Here is a 9,214-nt window from a genome sequence, read left to right as displayed (position 1 = left end):
CCTTCCAGGAAAGGTGTGTTTAACCTGACAGGTCATGTGACTCTTGGATCGCACACAGGTGGACTTCCTTTCACTAATGATGGGACTTTTGAAGGTAAATGGTTGAACCAGAACTTATTAGGAGCCTCATAGCAAAGGGAGTGGATATACACTGCAAAAACGGACCTAAAAATAACTAAAATCTCCTTAAAGTTAGTGTATTTATACTTGATTTAAGCAGGTACATAAGATTATCTGCCAATGAAATGAGTATTTTGACCCCTAAATAAGAAATTAGACATCCTGCACTTGAAATATGATGATTGAGATGAATTGTTCCTATTTTAAGTGCAAAAATCTTATTCCATTGGCAAATCATCTTATTTACCTGCTCAAATCAAGGACAAATACATTAATTTTAAGAACATTTTACTTATTTCTAGTTCCATTTTTGCAGTGCATATGAACATTGCAATTTAATTTTTTTTAAACCTGTTTTTTAATATATATTTCTTCCTAATTTTACTTCACAAACATATTTTATTTGCAGATCCATCACATGAAATAAGATTAAATGGTTGGGATGAAAAAAAAAAAAGACAAAAAGCGTCTAACAAGCTGTTTGCTCTCAGTCTCTCCAAGGATTTCTCCCCTTTTCTACAAAAACGCAGAGATTTGACTTTCGTCCACAGCAGCTCAGGGATCTATTGCTTCCCAGAACCCGACCTAAACCCGTCCAGAACCATCATCTGATCCTTGCTGTTACACACAGCAGGTAAAATGTACGGCTTCACAGCGGCCCGGAGCATCAATCTGCCTCCAGAGGGAAATATGGAGAACGACAGAGGCGGTTCTGCCGAGTGTTAAAACACACAACAGATTAGGCTGGAAGTGCCTTTGGTGCGCAGATAAACGCTTGTTATTTCAGTGACACAAACAGTCGGCCGGGTGAGGACGCGGTTATTGTTCCATTAAATGGTTTTGTGTTCTGGGATGATTGGCTGCAGCAGCACACATACCTGCGCTCACGCTGCAGCGGTCTGATCTCATTAAGTGGAAGTGCTGTAACTCCGAGCTGTTTGGGCCAAACTTGGAGCGCTTTACCTGGGTTCAGATCCCAGCTGTCTGGTTCTGTCTGGACTGGCACTTAACAAGTCTCCCCAGGACAACCACACCAACCATTATCAACGAGCGCCACTCTTCCTCTCCGTCTCTCTTTCTGCTCCTCCGTTCCTCCTCCTCCGATCAGCTAGCCTGCTGTCACTCTCACTTAGCGTCGACATTAGCACCGGTGGTTTCCTCATCCTGGTTCTGCTCACTCCTCCCCGCCACCGCGTCCCCTCGGTGCGTTCGGATACACATCTCCGATGTTAGGCCCCTGCTTAATTTGACAGGCCCCTGTTTTGTCAGTGTGACAGGCCCACAGCAAGACACTAATAGGCCACAGAGACCACCAGCAAAGGCACCAGCCAGGGCGGCCCCTCCGGTGCCAGTCCCCATCACCCTCTGCGTCTCTTGAGGCGATGCAGGCAGGATATTAAGGAGTGGTTGTGGGGGTCAGGGTGGGGTGGGGGGGCTGTCACACCAGACCACAACAGACCGGACCGTGGCTCTGTGCTGACACCCGTCACCGCTCCGCTGTGATCCGCAGCATCACCTCTGTTAGTCGGCGCACACACACACACACACACACACACAAAGGGGAGCAAAAAGAGCCGCCAGTGGGGGCGTCTGGGGATCTAATGACCGGGCCTGCCACTCACAGCCGGGGCCGCGCTGCCCAGGAAGATGGCTGCCGAGCAAGGCAGCAAACTCTGCTGGGTGAGGGAGCAGCTGGGAAGCCCTTCAGGTCTAATCGGGACAACCGGGGGGATCAAGGACCGCAGAACCCTGCAAAACCCAACTAAAAATAGATAAAATGTTCTTGAAATTAGTGCATTTGCCCTTGATTTGAGCAGGTAAATAAGATGATCTGCCAGTTTTGCACTTAGATTTGGAACAACTCATCTCCATCGTCTTATTTTAAGGCAATTTTTTTTTTATTCAGGCAAATTTATATAGCACAATTCAGTACAAGGACAATGCAAAGTGCTTTACATGATTAAAATATAGCAAAATAAAACAGAATAAAAGCAAATAGGAATAAAATGTAGATAGAAAATAGAACAAAAAAGTGGTGATTCAGTTAACTAGAACAGTTGAAGGCAATCCTAAACAAATGTGTTTTTAATCTTGATTTAAAGGAACTCAGGCTTTCTGCACTTTTACAATTTTCTGGAAGTTTGTTCCAGATAAGCGGAGCATAGGAACTAAATGCTGCTTCTCCATGTCTGGTTCTGGTTCTGGTTCTGGTTCTGCAGAGCAGGCTGGAGCCAGAAGACCTGAGTGGTCTGGAGGGTTGATGCCCTGATAACAAGTCTGTGATGTATTTAGGTGCTAATTCAGGGATTTATAGACTAACAGAAAAATTTTATAGTCTATTCTCTGAGATACAGGGTATCTAAATATCTTAGTATATCTAAATATCTTATTTTAGGGGTCAAAATTCTCATTCCACTGGCAGATCATCTTCCTGGACAAATACACTAATTTCAAGAAAAATGTACTTATTTTAAAGTCCGTTTTTTGCAGTGAGGAAGGGACGTTTGAAAAGGTGCGGACTGTTTCTCCTGGTTTACAGAAAAGAGCGACCGGGTTTTAGGCAAATGCTGCATGGAAAAAGAGTGAATTTCATCCATTGTCACTTGAAAATGGGAAAGGCAAGAAAACATTCCAAGAATTTGAGGCCAAGCTTAATTGGCTGCGCTCTGTTAGTTATTTGCTGAGGCATATTTAGGAATAAACTGAGGTCAAGCACCTAGAAAAAAAGGAAGCTTCAGAGTGTAACTATGGCACGTTTTGCACCTTTAAGTAAAATTAAAAAGACTGGAATATTTTCAAGCGGGACTTGGTACCGGCCCACTCTGCCAAAGGTAAGGTGTCTGGAGGATTGTCTGGAGGAAGATTGCAACATTTACAATCCAAAGAGCCATTATTGCCCTGAGTCCAGTTAATAAAACCATTTTAGAGCTGCTTATGTTCCATGACCTTTGGAAAAAAGACAACCTATCTTTTTATTTATTTATTTATTTATTTTTATTTTTTTACAAATATCTTCTACAGGAAATTTGTTGCCTTTTTTTTTTAAGAACCACTGTTTTATTTCTATTTTTAGATTACAAAATAAAGAAAAATCATAAAATCTTTGCAAAACATAGTTTGGATACACTTTCCACTAGGGCTATGGGATGTTTATCTGTGGAAAATGATGTTTAAACATTAAAAAATAACACTGTTTTCTACCAAACGACAATAAAAACGTTTCATTCTGGTGTGGAAATTCAATGCAATTGTTCCATTAGAAAAAGTAAAACTTGTGTTATTAGATTTATATTAAAATCACATTATTAGAGCCACTGTGGAAGGTCCAAAGAGCCACTTGCGGCTCTGGAGCCACAGACTCCTGGTACAAAAGAAGGTGAGCAACGATGGAGACGACCCAAAGCAAACCGGGCTTCCTGAGCAGAACCACCGGCCGGTCGCCTCCATGCACGTCGCAGTCAGGCAGTAAATTATGCAAAAAGAGGCCCAGACCAAATATTCAGCGCGTAGAAATGAACAAACGTTTTAGAAATTAGTTAATTCTTAATCAATATTCAGATTTCCTGAGAAACTGAACTTTGGGTTTTCGTTACCTGTAATCCACAATCATCAAGATTATGGCGTACATATTCATGATGTTCCATTTTTTCCAGCGGTGTTGTTTAAATTTGCTAATGCCCTTAAATCTTTAATTCAATTTAAAAAAAATTCAGATACATCTCTATCTCTTTGGCCTGTGCTCAAATTCAAACATTTCTGGGAGGCCCCTGATGGTTTGGGGGTCCTTTCTCTTGGTCCAGCTCTGCACAGATCTATACTCAGTCATAAATAAAGCTTTAAACTACTAGACATCTGACTAACAAGAATGGACAGGCACTCAGGTTTGTGTCGGCACCGCACCGTTAGTTAGGGAGGTCAGAATAATCTCACTGGTCACCGGGTTGTAGTGGTAAAATAAGTCCTCCTCCTGCTCCGTTTGTCACAGTTTTACCGTGTAAAGGCTTTTAATTGCTGCTCCGGCTGCCAGATTTAAGCAAGTTTAGATAAATCCTGACTTATGCCAGTCATCACATGTCGGCCGTACCTGAACGGCAGGTGAGATGCAGCTAGGAGAAACTCTGCTGCAGATAAACTACAGTTAGTGTATATTATTCACTGAATTAGAGTATTTTGAATGTTTTGAAGGTTAGAGCAATGAACTGGCTTCATCAGCGGCGGCGTCTCTCACCACGAGCCGGCAGAGACGGATAACATCAAAGCTGGGATGGGAGCCAGGGTGGGGGGGGGGGGGGGGGGGGACTGGGTTAGTGAATTATTAAGGTTTACTAATACTTCTCAAATCCCCTCTTTGTCCTGTCCATTACCAGCCTGTCACATCCTCTCGTCGCAGCCAAACTGACTCACTTGCTTCATCTAAATGACAGAAGTTAAACTGTGTAGCAAAGGAGGACGGAGGGGGAGCTGAAGTGGGTGGGGGGGGGGGGGGGCCTCGGGGCTCCCTGGCTCACTAAAGCTGTCTATCTGACCTGCTGCCTGTGTGTCTTGCTGCTCGGACATCCCCGGTGCGTCTCTCTGGGCCTCCATGCAGATTCTGCTAATCAGGTAACGAGTGACGATTAAAAGAAATGCTTTTGTACATCTTCAGCTGGAACTCTCTGTGCATCCGCACCACCAGCTCAGTCCCAGCTCCCCCCCCCTCCCCTTTCCTCTCCCCCTTCCTCCCAAAACAGCAAACCTTGCCTCAGTGCGTGCCTGGCGGACTCTCTCCGCGGTCTCGACAGCCGAGCTGGTCGTTGCCTGGAGCGCCAAGGAGCTGTCGCCTCTCGTTAGTGTCGCTGCTGTGACCCAGAGTCCTGCCTGCCTCCCTCCTTGATTACAGAGTGAGGTGGATGGAGTGAGTTTATTGTGTGTCTATGTGAATGTGAGTGTCTTAAAGACCCGTGATTTGGCCAATTGGCCCGGCAGGTCTGGACTCAGCCTCATGTCGCTGAGCGTGAGTCCGTGTTTCTGTATGTTTCTACTCGCAGAATCAATGCTGGCTGAATCTATGAAGATCCAGACACGCTTCAGCTCCAGACATCATGGACTTAAAGTTGTTCCTCTAGCTGTTACCTGGAAAATAATTGATCTGCAACCAATAAAATGGCCAGAGTTTAGACAAAGACGAGTGTCATAGGCACATTTTTTATTGTATTTTGAGCTGGATGAGGAAAGCGCTCACCATGATCATTTGCAGAATGAAAAAAGCTACTTTCCAAACACATGCGAGGATTTCATTACCATCCACAAGTCCACCCAGTGGTTATTTTGCTCATTTGTTATTAGAGAAGTTAAGAAATGTCTGCGCCTCCTCTGTTAAACCAAGCCTCAGAAACCGTGGCATAATTTTTGTTTCTGCCGTGTCACTAGAGCATCATTCCTGCAGATTAATCAAAAACTGCTTCTTTCAGCAAAGCTTAGAACTTTGGTTTTTAAAGCCTGAATTAGAGATGATTATTCATGCTTTTATTTCATCTCCTCTTGACTATTCTAACAGCCTTTTTATACGTTTGACTAAGAAAGATCTTGGCCGTCTGCAGTTAGTGCAGAATGCAGTTAGTACAGAAAATTACGTCAGTTTTAACCTCTTTACATCGGCTACCGGTACATTTTTGAGTTTATTTTAACATTTAATCTTTACTTTTAGAGCCCTGAGAGGCCAACTTCCAGCTTATATTACCAACCTTTAACAACCATATTCTCCTTCTTACAGTCTGAGATCCTGGAGCCAAAGTTAATGGTTCCAGGAACTAATTTCAGGACCAGAGGGGTTCGGTCTGTTAAAGCTGTGGCTCCCAGATTGAGGAAGGCGTTGACTTCATCTTTACGCTGTCTGGACTCTGTTCGTTCTTTCAGAAGCAGCTGAAGACCCACTTTTAGCATAGTTTCAAGCTCTGATTTCATTTAGGCTGTTTTATATTCTTTTATTTTTATGTTGCATTCTTTTTAGTTGTTTTTAGTGTGAAGAAATTTGTGGTTTTTATTCTGTAAAAGGTGCTATATAAATAAAGCTTACTTTCTTACTTTCTTGCTTGCTTTGCTTACCTACTTACCTTCATGCTTATTTGCTTGCTTGCTTCTTGATTGCTTTGCTTACTTACTTACTTACTTAGTTTCTTGCTTGCTTTGCTTATTTACTTACTTAACTTACTTACTTACTTACTTACTTACTTACTTACTTATTTATTTACTTACTTACTTTCTTGCTTGCTTACTTGATTGCTTTGCTTATTTACTTACTTACTTACTTACTTACTTACTTACTTACTTACTTGATTGCTTGCTAACTTGCTTACTTGCTTACTTACTTACTTACTTACAGGACAGACCACCATGCACTCACTCACACCTAAGGGCGGTTTAGAGAGGCCAATTAAACCTCACTGTCATGTTTTGGGACAGTGGGAGGAAGCCGGAGTACCCGGAGACAGCGCATGGATGCACTGGGAGAACATGCACACTTTACCCAGGGCCAGGATTTGAACCTAGAACCATCTTGCTGCAAAGAAACGGTGCTGCCTACAGCTGAGAGGAAGCGGTTAGACGGACGCAGTGCAGAAGGACTCATGACTGTTGGACTGTGCTCCACCTGATGCAAAAATAAATAAATACAGAGTTATTCCCACCGGCTGAACTCCATGGGATTGCTTGGGTCTGTTTGGTGCCAGGTGATCCGTGAATCTGGTGCAGAAGTAAAGCAGGCAGCAGGCAGCAGGAGGCTTCAGTAGAACACTGCTATCTGCCAGACCTTTAGAAAATATTTAAAGTGGGAGGTTTTTACCAGTAAAACTGACATTTGCATAGAAGACTGCAGTAGAGCGGTAGAAAATGTTCAGATAAGTCTTGACAAATCTATGCCATACCATCTTTATTTAAAAACAGCCAACAGCTGAAACATTTAAAAAAATAAGACAAAAAGATAATGAGAATGCAACAAGACATTAAATCCATCAAAGTCAAACTCATTAGCATAATAACTCTAAACACTCTCAGCTGAGCACTCAATGAAGCTTGGGTGAGGGTATAAGGGTATATTTAGTTTGTATATATAGTTTTATATTGTGTAAATAAAGATCGGAGAAGAAAATTAACTGCAGTTTTATGATCACATATAAAACAACATCCAACATTTTCAATTTTAAGAATAAATTCCAAATTTCAAACAGTTTTGCCTGATTTCTTTTCAATCTAAACATGTTTACCTTCTGCTTGTTGTGTGGACACCAAACTGGCTACAGATGTAACCAAGATGTTGTAGTCACATTTTATTGTGTTTATTTCCTTTTTTACAGCAAAAGTAAGGCGTTTTGTGTGTAAACATCAGGTTTTTATAGGTGGAATTAATTTTTTTGGGAATTTAAATCTCATTTACTCAGGCCCAGAATAATTTACTCTCAGATTTTCACATCCACATCATCCTCCAGAACCTTTCTCTTAGTTTATAACAAGATTTGCAGTTTAGGCATCGTGAAGGTTGAGAAATGCCTTATCAAGTATGAGTATGCATTTTTGGAAAACATACCCTCGGGCTTCAGAGGTAAATTTCTTTCTTAATTACTAGGAGCAGACATGAAGGAGGAGAAGTGCACCCTGAAGCAGATCAGGAGGAGCTGAGGTTCTGAGTGGACTGACCTTTGTGAGGAACGCTGGTCGGCCAACTGGCTGCACGTCTGCTGCTGGATCCACGCCCTGAGGGAGCCTTAAATACTGCCAGCCAATGGCCGGGTCTGGGCACAGCTGTCCATCTCCGGACTCTTTCTGCTGCCCACAGGGAGGCCTGAGCGGCTCTGCAGAACCCGAACACGTGCCCCCCGTCTGTTTGGGGGGGTGGCACTGCGAAAAGGGATCTAAAAGCAAGTCAAATTTTTTCGAAATTAATGTATTTTCCCTTCATTTAAGCAGGTAAATAACACTATTTGCCAATTGAATAAGATTTTTGCACCTAAAATAGGAACATTTCATCTCCATCATCTCATTTCAGGGGCAGGATATTTAATTATCTTATTGTAGGGGTAAAAATACTTACTCCATTGGGAAATCAAGGGAAAATACATTAATTTCAAGAAAATTTTATTTATCTTTAGATCCCTTTTTCAGTGCTGAACAGGAGGTAGAGCTGGAAAGTGTTACTGTAAAATGTTATACACTGCCTAGTTATACCATAAGGCCCAAATTAAATTTTCAAGAAAGTAAGTAAGCAAAGCAATCAAGCAAGCAAGTAAGCAAGTAAGTAAGCAAGAAAGTAAGCAAGCAAGCAAGTAAGTAAGTAAAGCAAGCAAGTAAGTAAGCAAAGCAATCAAGTAAGTAGGTAAGCAAGAAGGTAAGCAAGCAAGTAAGCAAGAAAGTAAGCAAGAAAGTAAGCAAGAAAGAAAGAAAGCAAGTAAGTAAGTAAAGCAAGCAAGTAAGCAAGTAAGTAAGTAAGTAAGCAAAGCAATCAGGTAAGCAAGCAAGTAAGCAAGAACGTAAGCAAGCAAGTAAGTAAGCAAGCAAGTAAGTAAGTAAAGCAAGCAAGTAAGCAAGAAGGTAAGTAAGCAAGAAAGTTTGCAAGAAAGTAAGTAAGCAAAGCAATCAAGCAAGCAAGTAAGCAAGTAAGTAAGTAAGTAAGCAAAGCAATCAAGTAAGTAAGCAAGAAGGTAAGCAAGCAAGTAAGTAAGTAAAGCAAGCAAGTAAGCAAGTAAGATTTTTGCACCTAATATAGGAACATTTCATCTCCATCATCTCATTTGAGGGGCAGGACATTTATTTATCTTATTGTACGGGTAAAAATACTTACTCCATTGGCAAATAGTCTTATTTACCTGCTTAAATCAAGGGAAAATACATTAATTTCAAGAAAATTTTACTTACCTTTAGATCCCTTTTTCAGTGCTGAACAGGAGGTAGAGCTGGAAAGTGTTACTGTAAAATGTTATACACTGCCTAGTTATACCATAAGCCCCAAATTAAATTTTTAAGAAAGTTTGCAAGAAAGTTTGCAAGAAAGTAAGCAAGTAAAGTAAGCAAGAAAGTAACTAAGCAAAGCAATCAAGCAAGCAAGTAAAGCAAGCAAGTAAGC

Source organism: Fundulus heteroclitus, unplaced genomic scaffold, assembly GCF_011125445.2.
Source record: "Fundulus heteroclitus isolate FHET01 unplaced genomic scaffold, MU-UCD_Fhet_4.1 scaffold_47, whole genome shotgun sequence".
Classification (NCBI taxonomy): Eukaryota; Metazoa; Chordata; class Actinopteri; order Cyprinodontiformes; family Fundulidae; genus Fundulus; species Fundulus heteroclitus.
The sequence above is the reverse complement of the archived record's forward strand: the minus strand, read 5'-3'. Positions refer to the sequence as shown.